At 38.1% G+C, this 21,229-nt stretch overlaps 1 pseudogene; it reads right to left on the reverse strand.

Annotated features, from left to right (window-relative positions):
• Positions 1 to 460: 460 nt before the first annotated feature.
• LOC102278748 (nucleolin pseudogene) overlaps positions 461 to 21,229 on the reverse strand; it is a 43,629-nt pseudogene continuing 22,860 nt past the window's right edge.

Here is a 21,229-nt window from a genome sequence, read left to right on the forward strand (position 1 = left end):
TTGTGTACTAAGCACTAGCAAAATAATTTTGTTTATATTAAAGCCTCCATTTCTTTTTTTTTTTTTCCCCAGAGTTCTAGGACTTTTAATCTGTCCCAAAATTGCTGAAGCAAAAATCATGATAAAACATTCTTTACTTTACACCCCCTAACGCAAAAAAAAAAAACAAAACTCCATATGAGAAAAATGGTTTTGTACATGGGAAGAAACAATATAAATTCAAAACTTACAGATAAGGGTTAGCTCTATCACTCATCTCTTTAAAAAGTTTATACGAATATCCAGTCAACACCAACAGTGTTATCTCCCTTGAAATGTTATCTATACGGATTTCCAAGTAGACCACAGGGCTGTATACTGTCTTGGAATTTCCTCAGAAGGCTCTGCCATTGATCAGGTAACTAAAAACCTCAGAGTCCTTTCTTTTAAATGGAAGAGGGAAAGACAGGGATAGAAGAAACTATTCAAACTTCGTCTTCTTTCCTTGTGGCTTGTGGTCTCCTTCTCCTCCTCTGCCTCCTTGGAAGCCTCCTTGCCCTCCAAAGCCTCCCTGGCCTCTGCCACCAAAGCCACCTTGGCCACCTCTGCCACCACCTCGGCCTCCAAAGCCACCTCTGCCACCACCTCAGCCTCCAAAGCCACCTTCACCCTTAGGTTTGGCCCAGTCCAAAGTGACTTTGTTTCCATCAATTTCACCATCTTCCATGGCCTCCTTGGCAGCTTTGGCATCTTCCTCGCTGTTGAAGTCTACAAAACCAAACCCTTTGGAGGATCCAGTCTCCCGGTCAGTGACTATCCTTGCTCGAATAGAGTCATCAAACAACTCCTTTAATGTCTCTTCTGTGGTATCCTTAGAGAGACATTTGACAAAGACAGTTTTGGGTGGCTGGCTTCTTGCATTAGGTGATCCCCTGGGTCCTTGCAATTCCAGTCTGATGGCTCTGCTGTCAATTTCTCTTTTATTACATGAATTTAAAGCTTCTTTGGCATTTTCAAATGAAGCAAATTCTATAAATGCATACCCTTTAGATTTGCCATTTTGGTTCTGGGGCACCTTGATATGAGTTGCCTTCTCAAATACTTCCTGAAGAATATGTTCCGTTGCACTATAGGAGAGGTTGCTTAAAACCAGGGTTTTTGATTCACCACTCCAAGTGCTATTCTTTCCACCTCTATGGTCTTGACTTTGACCTTTCTCTCCAGTGTAGTACAGAGAAATGGATCGCCCATCTATCTCTGTTCCCTGCTTTTCTTTTTCAAGGTTTTTTCTGCCTCAGCTTCTGTCTTAAATTCAATATAAGCAATCCCTTTAACTCTTTCCATCCTTGCTGACTAATTTGATCTCCACAGCATCTTCAAACACTTCTTAATTCATCCTGAGTAACTTTGTAAGGCAGATTTTTAGCCAAAAGTGTTCTTGCATCTTGATCTTTCTTACTGTCTTTTCCCTTTGGTTTTTCCAGTTTAATTTCAGTGCCAAAGACTTTTAAACCAGTGAGTTCCAAGGCTTTTTCCAGGTTTTCAGCAGATTCAAAATCCACATAGCCAAACTTCCTAGACACACCAATTCTGACATCGACAACAGCAAGATCATTTTTAGCAAAAAGATCACTGATACCCGTTTTCAATTCAGGAGAAGATTTATTGAAGTTCAGGTTTCCAACAAAGAGATTGAAAGATGTAGCTGGTTCTGTGCCTTCCACTTTTTGTTTCTTGGCTTCAGGAACTGCTTTTCGTTTGGCCATTTCCTTCTTTCGTTTTCCAGGTGCTTCTTTGATGGCTCTTCTTCCTCTTCCTCCTCTTCTTCTTCCTCCTCCTCCTCTTCTTCCTCATCATCCTCCTCCTCTTCATCACTGTCATCCTCTTCCTCTTCATCTTCATCATCATCATCACCCTCTTCATCTTCAGCAGTGCTTTTAGCCTTCACAGGAACAGCTTTTACTGGAGCTTTATTTCCTTTGGCTGGTACAATCTCCATAGGTTCTTCTTCAGAGTCATCTTTGTCCTCCTCCTCCTCCTCCTCCTCATCATCATCATCATTGTCATCCTCATCATCTGTGGCAGGAGCAGCACCAAAAGCAGCAGCTGCCTTCCTCACTGCTGGCTCATCCTTCTCTTCATCATCATCGTCTTCCTCTTCACTGTCATCTCCATCTTCTTCATCACTGTATTCCTTCTTGGCATTCTTGCTGTTCTTTGTTCCCTTGCCTGGGGTGGCTGCTCCCTGCTTACCAGATGTTGCTACCAATGCTTTGCCTGGGATGCCTCCCTTTTTGCCAGGTGTTACCACTGCTTTGGCAGGTGTAACTGTCCTCTTGGCTGGCATAGCTGCTGCCTTTTTGCCAGGGGTGAAAACTGCTTTCTTTGCCCGTGTGGCAACTGCAACCTTTTTTGTTGGGGAAACCATCATCTTCTTTGCTGGAGTTGCAGCATCCTTCTTGCCTTTTTTCTGAGGAATAACAACCTCTTCTCCACTGCTCTCATCGTCTTCATCTTCTGACATTTCCTCATCTTCACTATCTTCTTCTACCTCCTTTGGGGGAGGAGCCATTTTCTTGGAGTCACCTTGATTTTTACCGGCCTTTGCAAGTTTACCATAATGGCGGCTTATGACGGCGGAGTGTGTGGCAAGTGGCACAGATGAGCCCAGAGGAGCCTAAGCACCGTCGATGGCGGCCGCTAATCCCTGAGCACGTATGCTTGGCTGCCAGCTAGCGCTCGAGACTGAGGCGAAAGCAAGCCTCCATTTCTTAAAGCAACCTTATTAGTAGGTCATACTAGCTTCATTTTGCCAAGAGAACACAAAGAAAAATCTAACATTGTTGAGTGCTACATTTATGCCAGACAATGTTAAAATTGCTTATACATGTTACTCTGCACAACAATGATATAGGTAGGAATTAATGCTTTTTCAACTTTCTATAAGAAGTCATATTGCAAAGATACATTAAGAAACTTGTTCAAGGTCACTCAATTTAGAGACTCAAGATTAAATCCTATGCAGTTTGGCTTCAACATTTATTCTCTTGAACATAATGTTAGAGCTGTTTCTGTGTAAGAGATCCAGGACTCAGTCTCAGAAATCTTAGCTGCCAAGGCCCATTCTTTAAATGTTACATTATACTACCAACAATCTGTTTCCTGTAATGGCAGATTAGGTTGTTTTTGACTAGCACTTACATTAGAAAATCTGGACAAGCTATTTTTTAAAATGTATTCCAATGTTTGGGGAACCTTCCAGAGCAGTGAGGAATTATTATAGGTTTGAAAAAGCAGAGAATAAAAACCAAAAGAGCCAAGATTTGGGGCCCTTTAATTATTAAGTTATGTGCAGATTCAAAAATATGGTGGCAAAGAGAGAGTGCATGGAATTGTTGGTATACACATAGGATGAAGGGAGAAATTGCAGGCCAATACTTTCAGTTGGGACACAATTAGGAACCTTAAAAATAAACCTTAGGAGAAAGGGATAACCATAGATTGACCTGCTTTTAATTACCTCAACACCTTATTAGATTCATCTTTGTTCTAGCTGCTTAACAAAAGCAAAACCAAAACCTTTCTTAAAGTAAGATAAGCATAAGATAACATATGTGTGTGTGTGTTTGTGTGTGTACTCAGTCATGCCCAGCTCTTTCTGATCACGTGGACTGTAGCCCGCCAGGCTCCTCTGTCCATGGGATTTCCCAGGCAAGAAAACTGGAGTATGTTGCCATTTCCTACCACAGGGGATCTTCCTAATGCAAGGATGGAACTTGCATCTCTTGTGTTCTCTGTATTGGCAGGGGAATTCTTTACCACTGTGCCACCTGGGATGTGGTTAAAGGTCTAATATAGGTATAATTCAAATCCCATATAAAGGAAAGTGATAGTACAAGAAATAATTAAGATGTTAATGACTGAATATTATCTAAAATATTCAACTTAATGATTGAAGAAGACCTGAGAATCCCACCCAGGATAAATGCAGCAAAAATTATATTTAGGCTCATCATATAAAAGCTGGTAACATAAAAAATGTAAATCTCTTTAAACTTTGTTTAGTTGATTAACAGTATTGAGATAGTTTCAGGGCTACAGCAAAGTAATTCAGTTATGCATATACATATCTACATTTTTCAAATTATTTTCCCATTTAGGTTGTTACATAATATTGAGTAGAGTTCTCTGTGCTACAAAGTAGGTTTCTGTTAGTTATCCAAGAAAAAATGTAAGTCTTAAATACATTGGATGTGCATCCTAAGTCACTTAGTTATATCCGAGTATAGCCCGTGAGGCTTCTCTGTCCATGGGGATTCAAGAATTCTGGAGTAAGTTGCCATGCCCTCTTCCTAAATAAGCTGGAGGTGATGTTAACAATAATGTTATCTCTTCAAAGAAACCAAAATAGCACCAATAGTTAACTTTTTAACAGAAACAATGGAAGCCAGAGGACAGTATCTATAAAATACAAAAAACTAATAACTGCCAACCTAGAAGTCTATACTCAGGTAAAATATACTCTGTACTCAGTTAAAATATACTTTAAGCCTACTTAAAAGTCACTTTTAGACAAAAACTTAAATAATTTGTTACAAGCCAACCTGTATTCTTGTCTGGAGAATCCCATGGACAGAGGGGCCTCGCAGGCTTCAGTCCATAGGATCACAAGAGTCAGACATGACTTAGTGACTAAAACGCCAACCTATATAAAAGTAAATATTAAAGTATTTTCAGGAAAAAAGGAGCAGACTTCTCTGCAAATATTCCTGATTTTAAAAGTGTTAGGACCTTAAAATGGGGATTGGGAACATCTCAGTGGATACTTTAGGAAATCTTGTACTTATTTCCAAAGAACACAGACTTTGTAGACTGAATACAAGCTAAAGATTGACTATATCTATCCATCAGCCCCACTCAAGTGTGGCCCTAAAAGACAAAACAGAAGTGGGAGAGGAACAGCTTCCAGGGGACAGTTATAACTTAGGGACACTTTCAAACACACAAAAAAGTGGCTAATACAGAGTGGGGGAAGAGAGGGGGAAGGCAATGGTTTGATCAGGTGGTTGTGAGCAAAACAATTGGAAGATTGAAATATTCATCTGCAGTGAGGCATGATGCTGAGACTTTAGAAGTATGCATAAGTGTGAACATCTTTGCCCATATTAACACCCAACAGACACATTCACCATCAACAACCAAGTGGATTGAAAGACAATCAGTTGATGTCAGCAAGCCTCTAGTCATAGTTGGCACAATGAATACATGAGCCCATCATTCAAATCCTGCACTGTAGCTTGAGGAAATAAACTAGTAGCAAGTTGATCAACAGAAGGATGATTTGTCTTGATGAGTTTTCAAGTTGCCTTTTCTTCAGAGCCTCACAAAGCAATGCTAAGTGAGGTTATAGGATGTTCGATTCACCCAGACAGGATACTTGTTTTAGAATAAAGGACCTACTTTTCAGCAAAGACGATGTAGTGGGCACACGGTGATGAGATTTGGTGTCATGCAACAGTAATCAGAAAACACCAACATGATAGTGGCAGAACCGGATATGAGTGCCAGCTCAGAGAGAATAGCCTGCAGGACCTCCTGGGTCATTGTGCCATCGTAACTTCAGGGTTCACAAAGACCATTATAACAGATGTCACTTGGTACTTTGTCACAATAGACAAAGTATGGGTCCAGAAGTCAATATAGAGGAATGTTCCTATTTGCCTTTATTCCCAGGGATTCACTTTGGAAATTTGGGCTTTATTCCCTACAATTTCTGTGCATATAGAGATTCTGATTTCCATAAAGGTGTTACCTCTACTGGGGGAGAGAAGCAAGGGACCAGTAAGCAAGGAAAGGAATAATATTCCAGTATGGAGAAGGCAGGGTAGCTATTACACCACCAGAGCAGAGAGGAACATTTTGGCACGAGGTGACACACTGCAGAGATTCTTGATACCCCCTTGCTCCATTTTAACTCAATTGCCCAAGTACAGTGGCATCAGCTTGAGAAAATCCTGATGACTAGAGACTCATATCCTTCAGATCATCCCACCAGGTGAGCCTCTGTTAGAGGTGATACCTGAGGATGATTGAATCTGTCTAGAATGGGTATTAGAAAAAAGAAATAAGTTTGAGTTGCTATTCTAAGGCCAGCTGCTGTGATAACAGCTTTAGAAAATCTTGCAAACATTTCTTGTATGGGTTTCCTTAGGAAAAGAGAGCAAACAAACCTGAAGGAACTATTCCTAGGTGAATACATTAATGCTATGGAGTAGGAAATGGCAACCCACTGTAGTATTTTTTGCCTGGAAAATTCCATGGACAGAGGAGCCTGGCAGGCTACAGACCATGGGGTCCCAAAGAGTTGAACATGACTGAGCCATCCACACAATACTTTAATACAAAGTAAGTAGACCTTCCTGGGTAAGGGGGTGGAAGTTGCAATCTGGTGCCCAGGCCCACCCCATTCATTTGAGACCGAGGCACTTATTCTTCAGACGCCAGGGACTTTGGCTATTGATGGCTTAATGTTGAGTCTCCATGAGGATTTCCTTCAGTCAAAGGGAGTTATCTCACAGAGCTATCTCATTATATGTTTGCCTTAGTTGATACAGGAGGGGGGTGAAGGGCCTGTCTCAATTCAGACATTTCTTAAATACTTTCCCAGGTGCTTTGAAACTTACTTGTAGTTGAGATTTTCTGATTCTCCCAATTGTGTTTCTCTTGCACCCTCACATACCAAGAGCTCTCCCAAATATATCTCCTGTTTGTAAATATCAGTTTCAGAACCTGTGTCCCAGGGAGCCTGACCTGTGGTGTGAATGATATAGCTACATAGCTTAATCCATAGTGTAAGGTGGGAGTTAAGGAAATAATTAGTATCAAGTAAACAAATGATAGGTAATATGGAAAAATACAAATAAGTTTGAGGCAGAATAAATCCACAGAGTAGAAACATCAGCTCCTCTGATTTTCAGGTGCTTGGGAATCAGTTTATACACAGAGAGAACTCAGAAGAGAGCAGAGTTTGAAGAGATAATCAAGGATTCACTTTGGGATATAATTTTAGTTGCTTTGTTATCTCTCAGAAGACCGGTGGTATGTAGACAAGGTTGAAAGCATGAAGTGAGAAGCAATTATTTCAGAGGACTGTTATTCTAAAAAGGGGCTCCAGTTTCATCCACCTCATTGGAACTGATTCAAATGTATTCTTTTTAATGGCTGAGTAATACTCCATTGTGTATATGTACCACAGAGGGATGGTACGGGGAGGGAGGAAGGAGGAGGGTTCAGGATGGGGAACACGTGTATACCTGTGGTGGATTCATGTTGATATATGACAAAACCAATACAATATTGTAAAGTTAAAAAATAAAATAATTAAAAAATAAATAAAAAGGGGCTTCTTCCCGTGACTCTATGTTAAAGAACCTGCCTGCCAATGCAGGAGACATAAGAGATATGGGTTGGATCCCTGGGTTGGAAAGATCCCCTAGAGGAGGGTGTGGCAACCCACTCCAGTATGCGTGTCTGGAGAATCCCATGGACAGAGGAGCCTGGCAAGCTACAGTCCACGGGGTCACACAGAGTTGGGCACAACTGAAGCATCTTAGCATGCACGCATGTATTCTAAAAAGAAAAGGGAGTATGTCCAAACCAGAGGAATACAGACCTTTAGAAATGACCAAAGGAATGAGAGTCTGCTAAGGAGACAGACTAAAAATAATCAGTGGGAAAAATCAGTTTCTAGGGAGATGAGGTTATGCATAAAGATGGATATAGCTTTTAAGGATGAAGATATTTTCAGGATAATACTAGGAGGTAACATAAGATACAAATTGAGGACATTTTTCAGAGTTTAGTATCACATTTTTTTATAGAAGTCTTAGTAACTTTTCGAATAAGTATTGTGTTTTTTTTTTTAAATTTTGATATAGAAATAGAACTGGGAGAAGAGATTGAATGGAAAGATGCTGATAATCTTTGGTAAAAACTTTAAAGAATTTTAAAACATGTTTTAGCACTGATGGGGGAAAATAAAGTAGAGAGAGAAATTTGGGAGACTTGGAAAGAAGGGATTATCCACAGTGTTGTCTCAGAGGGGCAGGAAAAAGTGATTTTCAGAGCGCATGATTAGCCTTAAAAATAAAGAGACATTTTTCCTAAACATAACAGTAGTGAAAAGGAAACTGTGTGGATTAATGTGTAGATATTATAGTTTTATTAAATAAGATTTCATTGTATGTCTGAATTTACAGTTAAAAATAATTTAAGATGTGAACATTATAAAGAATCCATTAATACTCTCTAGTTTCCACTATGTAAATAAATTTGAGACCCCCCAAAAAGCTTTGAAGAGATTATTAAGTTAGCATTGATTTCAATTCTAAATTTAGAATCCATTTTGAGAATGTATTGCTTTTAATTTCAGAATCACTTTCAGTTTATTATCACACACCAAAAAAAAAAAAAAAAACAAGAAAATTTATTCTCTGAGAGGGAAAAATCAACACTATAAGAAATTTATACTATGTCTCACAGGTCTAGTAAAATACTAGAAGTACAAAAGAGGAGTAATATACAGAACCGATGATGAAAACTAATCAAGAGGTTCATGAAAAATGTAAACATGAGATACAAACTCCAAGAGGTTATGAGATTGTTACAATGATGTATAAAGAAATTCAAAATGTCTTTCCAAATGACTTCTATCAATGAATATGAATGAATGTTAAGAAGTGTTAGCGTCTTGCTGTATATATTGTGCAATGGGATAAGAGATATTAATATTTAGTGTCTAAGTAGTTTCCTTTCAACATGACTGCATTAAAAATATTTTAAGAATGGTTTTGCTTCACTTTATCACTTGTAAATTAGTTTATTAAAAGTAAATTCAGGGTGATAAAAGCATGTTTTTTTTCAATCTTAGTCCTCAAAAGCCATAATAAAATATGGAGTTAATTTTTTTTAATTTACTTAATTTGCTTATAAGAGATTTTCTGTTCTATAACATTGAAAGCTTCATTAACAATTGATCAAAATTTGCTTATTTTTCAAAACAAATGGTAATGATTTTTAAAGGATTCTTCCATTAATTTGTTCTCTAATTTTTTCATCTGTATATATTAAGGAAAAATTCCCTACCCTGATGCTGGAAAGAGATGTAGACCAAGCAGATACATAGTTTCTAATATGTAACAATACAAACAAATAAATACAACAGTGTAAACTCAGGTAAATAAGAGGAGAGAGAGGTGATAGACATAGAGGATGGTGTAGAAAGGTCCTCTTGAGGCAGTGACATAGGAGCAGAGGCCTGAGTGGTCAGTGGAGGTGTGTCCTGTGATCTCACATCGTGCTCAATCATGTCAGACTCTGCAACCTCATGGAATGTAGCCTGCCAGGCTCCTCTGTCCATGGGATTTTCTCGGCAAGAATACTGGAGTAGGATGCCATTTGCTTCTCCAGAGGATCTTCCTGACCCAGGGATCAAATCTGTGTCTCCTGTATTTCCTGCATTGTAGGCAAATTCTTTACCCACTGAGCCATTCAGGAAGCCCGGCTTTCAGAAAAGTAACAATGAATAGAGATGAGTTTGGTAAATTCTAGAACCAGCAAGAAGATCAAGGGAGCAAAGGAGAGAGGGAACATATGAGGTCAGAGAAATAAGCAAAAATCAGAAAAAGGTACAGCATGCTGAGAAAGAGAAGAGAAAACTACTCCTTTCCTGTTTGATAAAATGTCATCATTCTCTTTGTAGTTTTTATCACTTAAAAACAAAGATATTTTCATTAAGTATTTTGTTTTGCCTACTAGCTGTACTAGATGAAAATGATCTATCAAAATAACTTCACAGTGAATATTTATCCAATATTTTAATCTCATACATTCTAAAACTGTTTTTATGAACTCAATATATCCTAATATAAAGTTAACGAGATAATATTAAAAACAATTAAAATAAAAGGAAAAATCACTGGAGCAAAAATTGTTTCTAAACATTCCTGTATCTTTTTTTCTGTTAACCAAGGTTTCAGCTATTTTGTTTTCTTAAGAATATTAAGGATATTTGGGTAATCTTAGATTTGCATTGTAATTCTTGATTGCTTGCAAGTTTTACATATGTCATTTAACTTGGTTGAATAATGCTCCTCCGCACCTCAAAATCCATATCCATGAATGTGACGTTATTGGAAAACAGAGTCATTACAGATGTCATCAAGTTATGATAAGGTCATACTAGATTAGAGTGAGCCCTAAATCCAATATGACTGGTGCCCTTTAAAAGTAGAGGGAAATATAGGGGACTTCCCTGGTGGTCCAGTGGTTGAGAATCCACCTTCCAATGCAGGGGATGTGGTTCAGTCCCTGGTTAGAGAACTAAGATCCCGCATGCCATAAGGCATCTAAGACTACTCTGCAACTAGAGAAGCCCGCACCGCAGTGAAGATCCAAAACAGCCAAAATAAAAAAGAGAGTAATTTAGATCCAGAGACACATACACAGAGAAGGTGGCCATATGAACACAGAGGAAGAAATTGAAATGATGCAGCTACAAACAAAGGAAATTAAGGATTACTAGCATCAATCAGAAGCTGGGAAGAAGCAACGAAAGATTCTTTCCTAAAGTCTTTCCAGTAGTCATGTAAAGATGTGAGAGCTGGACCATAGGAAATGGTGAGCACCAAAGAATTGATGCTTTTGAACTGTGGTGCTAGACAAGACTCTTGAGAATCACTTGGACTGCAAGGGGATCAAACTAGTCAATCCTAAAGGAAATCAATTCTGAATATTCATTAGAAGACTGTTGCTGAAGCTGAAGCTCCAGTACTTTGGCCACCTGATGGGAAAAGACAACTCATTGGAAAGATTCTGATGTTGAGAAATATTGAGGGCAGGAGGAGAAGGGGGCAACAGAGGATAAGATGGTTGGGTGGCATCACGGACACAACAGACGTGAGTTTGAGCAAGCAATGGGAGATAGAGAAGGACAGGGAAGCCTGGCGTGCAGCAGTCCCTGGGGTCACAAAGAGTGGCACATAGCTGAGCAACTGAACAACAGCAAAGTCTTCCAGGAGGCATTGCCTTGACAATACTTTGATTTCAGACTTCCAATCTCCTGTACAGTGAGGAATAAATTTTCTCTTGCTTTCAATCACCTAGTTTGTGACTTTGTTATCACAGACCTAGGATGCAAATACAGTCTTTATACAAAGAAGAGTTTGAAAATATCCATAGTTTTGTCCTTCCTGATACAATGTTGCATTTTCCATCCTTCAATAGCTTCTGGATATGAGGAATAGAATTATTTGAAATTTTTTTAACATAGCCTATAAATTAGATACTATTGTCCTTCAAAGGTGCTAAAACCATTATCTGTACAATTGACCTGATACCCATAGTCTTTGATATCTCAAATACTATCACCCACTTTCCCTTGCCTCTCAATTACTCCTTGTCACATCCCTCTAATTTCATTATGCAAGTATGATAGAATAATTATATACATATGTGTCCTACCTTGGGAAGCATAGAAGCTCTTAGAATCATTTACATAATAGAACAACTTAAAATATTTCAAGTATCTATTCTCCTCCTCATCTCTGTTTCTCTCTCTCTCTCTCTCTGAAGGAAACAGGTGGAGCATGCCATGTTCATTTACATCTTCATACTAATTCATACACATATAAAAGGACATCAAGTGGTCAAAGCCAAAGTGTAATGCATATAATTCTTTTGAAAACCAGTTTTCAAAAATGGCTAATTTTCCCAAGGTTATAAACAGCTTGATTTGCCAAGTAAAGTTTTATTTTTAATAGTTTATGATAAAAAAAAATGTGTTATCACCAGTCTTCCAGAGTAATTTCCCCCTTTCTGATTGTCCTGGCTTTATGTTTTTTTTCTTCCCAAGACGCTGTGGTTGCAGAGCAAACTCATGTCAGTTGAGGTCCTTGGAGCCCAAAGAGGCTGCTGTTTAAGCCCAGCAGAGAACAGAGCTAGTGCTGATACCTGCAGGTCACCCAGCCTTCAAAAGTCCTACCCTTAGCCACTTTCTTTAAGCAAAACAAAACAAAACCGGGATGTTTAGGATCCAACTGGTTACCTACTTAGCTTTTCTTGTTTTATTGCCAGTATTGTTTGCAGGGTAGAAGGTCACTCTAAGGTTGAGGTTTCTCTGAGAAGCTTGCGACTACCAGTCCATCACTCTAGTAAGATACAACATAGTTTTGTTTCCTATAGATTCTTCAAACCTAGCTCAGTATTTCTACCCTTTCCTTCCCTTGATTTTAATCTACAAGCAGGGATCCAGGATATGCGAATGAACTCTTGTCTTATCCTCCCCTCTCCTCTCTCATCATTTCTGCTTCCCTCTGGAAAGAACCACCCTAAATCCAAAGACCTCTCCTTTACTCAGCATGATTCAGGTGCTTCTGCCACCAGCACCCTTTGGACACTTGGATCTGGCAGTCAGCAGGCAACAAAAGGAGTCCTTATGGTGACTGTGCCATTTGACACTGACCAGCAAGCCTAGGTAGAGCTGCTTTATATAGTAATAGCTGTTGTTCAGTCAGTAAGTCGTGTCCGACTCCTTCAACATCATGAACTGTGGCACACCAGGTTCCCCGTCCTTCAATATCTCCCAGAGTTTGCTCAGACTCAAACTCATGTCCATTGAATAGGTGATGCCATCCAACCATCTTATCCTCTGTTGCCCCCTTCTCCTCCTGCCCTCAGTCTTTCCCAGCATCAGGGTCTTTTCCAGTGAGTTGGCTCTTCACATCAGATGACCAAAGTATTGGAGCTTCAGCCTCAGCATCAGTCCTTCCAATGAATATTCAGGATTGGTTTCCTTTGAGATTGACTAGTTTGATCTCCTTGTTGCCCAAGGGACTTAAGAGTGTTCTCCAGCACCACAGTTTGAAAGCATCAATTCTTGAGGTCTGCGGAATACCTCCTGGGGTCTCAGGAGATCCTCTTGCACACCTCCTTGCAGTCCCCTGCCATAATATGGCATTAGCTTACAGTGTAACATTGGGTGCACCTGTGCAGCAGCCCTGGACTAAAAGGAGCATGAGGAAACTTCTGGGATGAAGGTTTATGTCACACACTACGAAGTAAGCCACCAGGACACACCTGGTTGATAGCTCAGCCTGAGAGACATTTAAGATGGAGAGTGAAGTTCAGAGATGAGTACTAGAAACTGCAGTAGAGGGAGCTGCAGTTCCTCCCTCTAGTCTCTTCCTTAGTAATTTTCCTTCAGAAAAAAAAAAAAAAAAAAAAAGCCCATGGGAATTGTACTGGAGCTGTGATTTGGACTTATGTGAAGTAGATCTGTGCAGTACAGAGATATCAGTGGTGCTTGTGAGAACTGCTTCATTTTGATCATTGGGTGGAGACCCCAGCTGCTGTGCTCTGAAATCTACCTCCAGTGACAGAGTGAAGTGGGATGCTACATGCTTATTCACTCAGTCATGTCTGACTCTTTAGGACTCCATGGGCTGTAGCCCACCAGGCTCCTTTGTCCATGGGATTCTCCAGGCAAGAAATAATGGACTGGATTGCCATTCCCTTCTTCAGGGGATCTTCCTGACTCAGGGATTGAACCTGGGTCTCCCACATTGCAGGTAGATAATTTAGCATCTGAGCCTAAGGCAGGCCCATTCCTGGGAAATTTGACAACCTATTCAAAGCTCAAGGAGCCCATGGAGACTTTGCTGCACCTTCCTTATACTTCAAAGCAGTCTATGATGCTTCCACCCAGATTTCTCTTCCTTTCTCCTTCACCTGTGTTTAGATTTGGATCATGGCCTGATACCGCTTGGGCTTCCCAGGTGGGGCCAGGGGTAAAGAATGTGCCTGCCAATGCACGAGACAAAAGAAACGCAAATTTGATCTGGGTTGGGAAGATCCCCTGGAGAAAGGCATGACAACCCACTCCAGTATTCTTGCCTGTAGAATTCCCATGGACAGAGGAGCCTGGCAGGCTACAGTCCATGGGGTTGCAAAGAACCATATACTACTGAAGCAACTTAGCACGCACACACTGACACCTCACTCAGCCCTTTTCATTTTCCATCCGTGTTTCCTTTTCACACAGGTATTTGATCCTCTTGGCATCTGCCCTTTGGAGGACCAGGATTAACAAAGTTATCAAATCTGGTATTCCCAGGATCTGGTTTCTGGATGACTCTTTCTTGATCACTGTCCTCTCTGGCCTCGTTTAGGATGGAATTTCTCCAGGTTTTTCATTCTGGGTCTTGAGCATTCTTAGATCACTTTCTATTGGTGTGAGTTTGCTTCCTTAAATATTTAGTAGATTTGTGACCTACTTGTTTTACATCATGCTTTTAGATATATATGTGAAAGGGCCATTTTAAAAATCTCTCATGGGATACAAAATAATATAAACTGAATTACTAGAAAAATTAAATTTGAAAAGTGTATTGAGTGTTGAGAAGCAATGTCAAAATGTTATGACATTTTCTGAACACTTGCAAACTGGTAATAATGTCTAAGAGCAAACTGGTAATAAACATTTCAAGACTGTACACCAGTCTGTGAACCACATTTACAGAAACAATCCTTTAGATCAATTTTGTAAGATGAAAACTACTCAGAGGAATGTTCACGAGAAAGATTTTGCTTCATAGAATTCATATTTTCATGCTGATCCTGGGTTAAAAGTCTCTGAATTGGGATATTTTAAATTATACCCTTGACTGGGGTGGACACTGGTTATAATGTCTTTCAGGAGCATTTAAACAGTGGGGTATGAAAATAAAGTAAAATGATTTGAGAAAAATAAAATAAACAGTGGTTATATTTGAATATTTTTATGTAAAGAAGCCAAACATTGAAGAAGCCAAGGTGATCAGACTTGCTTTTTATGTCAATATTTTTTTCTTTTCTTTTCTCACTTTCCTATATATGCCGGTACCTTCATTATTGGGTTAGAAAACTTGTCTCGTTTTACATGATATAGAATGTTAGATGATTACATTTTTATTGAAGTCTAGTAAATAGGCTAAGGAAAGCTATGCTTCCTCTACTTTTTTTCTTCATGTCCCTTACATTAATGATATATTAAATGCCCCAAGAAATACATAATGTAATACAATAGTTTATGTAATTTAGTTAGCTCATCATTACCAAGCCACCTAATGCTACACAACCACTAAATAAGAAGCAAATGCCAGGCCAGAGTTTAAACAGTAGTTCCCAGCAGCCTGAGTCCTCTGCTTGGTACATGACAAGGCATCTACTTGGCCTGGTATCATGAGGTCCTTCCTACCTCTGCTGTTTCCTCCATTCAGTCTAACCAAGATGACATTAATGTTCCCTTCTGTCTTAGTCAAATACCATGGACTGGGTGACTTATGAACAACAGACATTTGTTTCCCATGGTCTGGAATCTGAGAATTCTTTGATCAAGGTGCTGAAACTTCTGGTGTCTGATGAGAACCTTCTTCCTGGTTTAGAAGTAGCCATCTTTTCGTTGTAACCTCTCTTGGAAGAAAGGGATAAAGGGAGTCTTCTGTGAGCTCCCTTTATAAGGGTACACGTTTTGTTCATGAAGACTACCCTTGTTGTCTGTTCACCTCCCAAAGTCCCCACTTCCTAAAACCATCACAACGAGAGATGAGGTTTTGCGAAAGGAAACTTGAGAGATGCCAACATTCGGTCTGTATTACTTGATTTAACTTTAGTCAGATTTCTTCCTGACTCTAGGTCTGTGACCTCTCTTTTTTTAGAGCATGTCTTTAGAAAACTTGCACCTGTAAATTCTGCCTGTGCCCCTTTGAGATCACTTTTTTTTTTTAAATTTTATTTTATTTGTAAACTTTACATAATTGTATTAGTTTTGCCAAATATCAAAATTGAGATCACTTTTTATAAAAGCTTTTTGTCAGTTTTCCAACCCAGGAATGTCTTTCTCAGGGACTGGGAGCCATCTCTATGAAGTATAATCACTGAGGAAGGTTCAGCTCAGTTCAGTCGCTCAGTCATGTCTGACTCTTTGCGATCCCAGGTAGTATCCCTAATTGCCAGATTCTGTATGAGAGGGGATGAGCTTAACTTCAGAGGGCAAATTGATCCAAGCTGTTAAACTGCCCCCTTTCATGAAGGTTCAAGAAGTGGCCTTTTCCTTTGAGTACAACCAATTAGCAAACGCCAAGGGTCTATAATTTCCCCACCTAGCTCTTAAACTCTCCAGCCCTTTATTTCAACAGAGTTGAGCCCGGACTGAATTCTGGCCTCAATTCCCCATTTTAATAGCATTGAATAAGGTCTCCCTTGCCTGTTTAATTTTGTACAGCACAAATTTGGTTTTGACAAGCTTATTCCTTTGCATGTTCGTTGTAATATCATTTTTTTTCCTGTTTCCAAATTCTTCATTTGTCAAAACACTCTCCTCTGCTAACAACCTAATAGTGAAATCAAAGTGGCCCAAACAGTGAGGATGTGTGTTATCATTTATCACAAAGTCCAGAAAAGGAGTGGTATTCATCCTGATCCAAAAGTTTAGTGATATAATCAAAGAGCACAGGTGTTTCTGGGTCCCAATTTGCTTTCCACAATGTTGGATAAGTGCTGAAATTCTTCAATCTCTTGGTTATAAGATGACTGCCAATAAAAACGAGGCTGCATGCTTCCCTTTTAGAGAGAAGAGAGGGGAGGGAGAAACTTTCATGTATCTGGCTTGAAAGTTGGGAAAAGTTAATACCAAGACCTCCAGCAACTTTCTAATTTTAATTTTTGCTTATATTTCACTGTAATTCAATCATATTCCTGAAGCAAACACTAGCTGCCATATTGACATTGTTAACAGTATATGATGAAATGACTGTTAGCTTTCAATAGTACTGTCCACTGCAGTATGATATTCCTAAAGTTCTTGGACTATAAACCTTAGTTGATTTCAATATTTTTTAACTTAGACAAATTAAAATATAAAATCTCAATATTTTTAAAGTGACACTTTCTAAATACTAGTCTTTTTCTTTGATGTACATTTCATTCTGAACATGATTTTCTATATAGTAACTGCTAACACTCTGATAATTCTCTTTTACAGTTCTTCACTTTTAGCATTTTGGTGGAAATTACTGATTTTGTGTTATATTTGCTGAGGTTTTAATATAATTAAATAACTACATAATAAGATTTTTCTTCTCATGGTATGAATGTTTTCCACCATTCTTTTCCAAGCACAAAATTAATGATCATCCTAATCATAACCTTTAACTTCATTACTGAAGAGTAAGATGAATATTTAACATTGAATTCATCACCGTAGGTCAAGAAATATAGGAAAAAATTGAGGATACATAAGATAATCTTAACAATATACCTTGTCATCATATAATGAAAATATGCGTATTCAAATTGGGATATTAAAGTTAGATTAACCTCTGTTTATATTGTGAATAATTCATTGTTACATTAAAGCAAATGGCATGTGATAGGCTTGTTATTTTGAGTTTATTTTTGTTTCCCTTTGTCATTGGATAATTGTAAATCTGTGGATTGAGACTTGGAAGAGATATATTTTCATTGTTATCTGTATGGCTCCTTTTATAGCCTCCCCACAACGATTCCAAAAATGTAACATAAGGATGATTCATGTGAGCACATGAGGTACATCATGTGCATTAAAATGCTATGATACTGCTTTCTTACTTATAAGTTTTCCTTTAATCCATTCACCGCTGACTGGGGCTTTCCAGGTGGCACTAGTGATAAAGAGCCTGCCTCCCAGTGCAAGAGACCTCAGAGACGCAGGTTAAATCCCTGGGTCAGGAAGGTCCCCTGGAAAGGGCACTGTAAGAAGAGGGCATTTCAATCCACTCCAGTGGAGAGATCCATGGACAGAAGAGCCTGGAGAACTACAGTCCATGGGGTAACTAAGAGGTGAACATGACTGAAGTGACTTGGCATGGTTTTGAAAAAACAGTTTTTCACAGTGGGAGTTCCCAGGCTTTGTATTTTTACATTTGCATGTACAGAGATTTAAGTATATATATGGAAACTATTATGTATCTACCTATTTATCAGTGAAAACTACTATCCAATCATGCTCACGGTTGGTATGATATAGAATATACTAATAAATTCTGTATGCAAATGTTTACATGTAAATATATACTTTACATACCGTTTCATAATCCTTGTTGTTTCTCCAATTTATGCAATGTTTGTCTATCTTTGTGTAGTAAAGTGTTTTGCAAGGTTATTCTGATGAATTTTAATGGAGTAACATAATTTGTTTAATCAATAACTTTTTTAATTGATTCTTTTTTTATTATAAGAATCCTACAAAGTGGTTTTATAGTTAATTTTGATGTGCATTTCTGATTAGTTCCTCCAAATAAATTTCTAAATATAACATTATGGGTCAAATAAAATGAATATTTTCTGTAGGATTTACAGATTGCACTACATGAACCACAGGCTCCATTCCATTTTCAGAAGATGTTGTTGAGGCAGTCATGCATGGTATGGCTATTTAACCCACCCTGCAATTTGAAAAGAAACTATATTTTTGAAAACCCTACAGGATATTTGTTTTATTTTACATTTATTTGGCTAAATAAGAACCTAAAATTCAGATTTTTAAATACATAAATGTGATTTCATATCCTTCCTTCACTCAGCTTTATTTTATATATGTTATTAATTTTTACCAATTTGAATTTAAGTTGGCTTCATAAAATACAATTATCTCCCATATACATCTTGAATATTTTTATCCAATTTGATTAACTTTTTTACTATGTAGAACTTTAAATAACTATATTTAAAATTGTTATTAATAGTTTATATAAATTACTTTCCCTCTTAAATACTTATTTTTTGTTTATTCCTATATGATATAGATAAATTATTTACATATTTATTCAAAGAATATTACAATAGGAAAGTTATATGATAATAAAAACTTACTTTGTGTAGGATATTTTAATCTATTCTTATGAGCCACTTATTTTTATTTCAGAACCATACTGCCTACAATGTATTTCTATTTTTAGAAGTACAAACTTCTCACCATATCTTTTCCAAAATTGTGTTAACGATTCTTAAATATTTGTTATATAATATATGTTAATCTATGATTATCATGAATCATAGATCTGATTAATTAAGGAAGATGTTAAAACCGGTTTTAGGTATATTTAAGGAGTTAGGTATTTAAATACCATTTAATAGTGGAGTTTTAGGAAAAGAATGTGAAAGCAGATACAGAAATGTTTAGTTAACAACCAACAGAGCAACAAGTGATGATGACCTTTGGAGTTTTCTGTCTTACTGGACAAAAATCATTGATGTCTAGAACAGATAAATATCTGCCTATTAAACTCTCCTTCTTCTGAACTATAAGATTGCTCAGTACATAGAAAATCTTTTAGGATACAAGCCCAGTATAGCATTATAGAGGGGGATAAAAAAAAAAAAAAAACCAGCAATCACTTTAGCCTACTCCCACATTTTGTTAATTATTCTGACAATCCAAGCTTGTGTGATCATAAATAATCTCCAGAGATTATTCATAATCACAGAGGGCTATCCTCATTAGGTTTGGTCTATTTATTTTCATAAGTATAGGAAAGTATTAATCATGACTGTTAAAAGATAAACTGAGACATATTTTTTAAAATGTAAGAGTTTATTTGAGCAATAACCAAATCCAGCAGCATCAGGCTGGAAGTAGGTAGAAGGGCTCCACAGACAAGGAGATTAGGGCAAGAGTTTTACAGAGAAGTAGCGGGCATAACTGAGCGACTTCACTTTCACTTTTCCCTTTCATGCATAGGAGAAGGAAATGGCAACCACTCCAGTGTTCTTGCCTGGAGAATCCCAGGGACAGGGGAGCCTGGTGGGCTGCCATCTATGGGGTCGCACAGAGTCGGACATGACTGAAGCGACTCAGCAGCAGCAGCAGCAGCAGAAGGAAAGTCAGAAAGAGTTTGATTGGCTACAGCTTAAGTGGTTGCAGTATTTGGGAAAGACTGATTGTCTGTTTATGATTGGTTGTCCTTGGGTTTCTATTTCTTCCCCTTGAGCGGTCATAAGTTAATATTTTGGTTTACCTACATAGACTACTAAGACATTAAAACTTCCTCAGTCTAATAGTCATGTTGTTTAATTATTTTAATTCTAAATAATGTCATGGCTGCAGTCAACATCCACAGTGATTTTGGAGCCCCAAAAAGAAAATGTGTCAATGTTTTCACTTTTTCCCCATCTATTTGCCATGAAGTGATAGGACTGGATTTCCTGATCTTAGTTTTTTGAATGTTGAGACTTAAGCCAGCTTTTTCACTCTCTTCTTTCACCCTCATCAAGAGGCTTTTTAGTTCCTCTTTGCTTTCTGCCATTAGAGTGTTAATATCTGCATATATGAGGTTGTTGATATTTCTCCCAGTAATCTTAATTCCAGCTTGTGATTCATCCAGCCTGGCATTTCTCATAATGTACTCTGCATATAAGTTAAATAAGCAGGGTGACAGTAAACAACCTTGACGTACTCCTTTCCCAATTTTGAACCATGTCCATTGTTCCATGTCCAATTCTAAACTGTTGGCTCTTGTCCTGCCTCCAGGTCTCTCTTCCCGACCCAGGTATAGAACCCGGGTCTCCTGCATTGCAGGCAGATTCTTTTACTGTCTGAGCCACCAGGGAAGCCCCTAGAAACTGAGCCAGTTCTCTCCAGGGGACTTTGTGTAGGGCATTGGTTTCACATATAAAGTGAATTTGTGTTCCTTAATTGTGTCCTTGTCAGAACTGATTAAATGAAAATCATTCTCAAATATGGCACCCTAGGTAGGAAATAATTAAACAACAATTAGAATCTATGCTGGAAGCTAGGAAAAGACATGCATGAACTTAAGCAGCCCATGAAGTATTCTTCTATAACAATATAGTTTATTGGCTATCTCAGGTAAGTCTGTTTTGGCAACTTGAAGATGTCTTGCAAAAATAGTAAAGTATACTTTTCATAAAAATGTAAAATTTTGACTCTAATGCAAATATAAAATACATACATGACAAAGATTGAATTAATTATGCCTAAAATCCTTTCTCTATTCTTACAACCTTTCCCTTTTTTTAAAAATATCTTCAACATGGTGTTCCTTCTCCTACACCAGGGCTTTCAACTATTCCACATAGAAAGGGGGAAAAGTCTCTTTAGTTGTTTTGTGTTACAAAGATGATTTTTCTCAGACAGGGACTTTAGTCCGCCAGGCTC

The sequence above is a fragment of the Bos mutus genome, chromosome 12 (assembly GCF_027580195.1).
Source record: "Bos mutus isolate GX-2022 chromosome 12, NWIPB_WYAK_1.1, whole genome shotgun sequence".
Lineage (NCBI taxonomy): Eukaryota > Metazoa > Chordata > Mammalia > Artiodactyla > Bovidae > Bos > Bos mutus.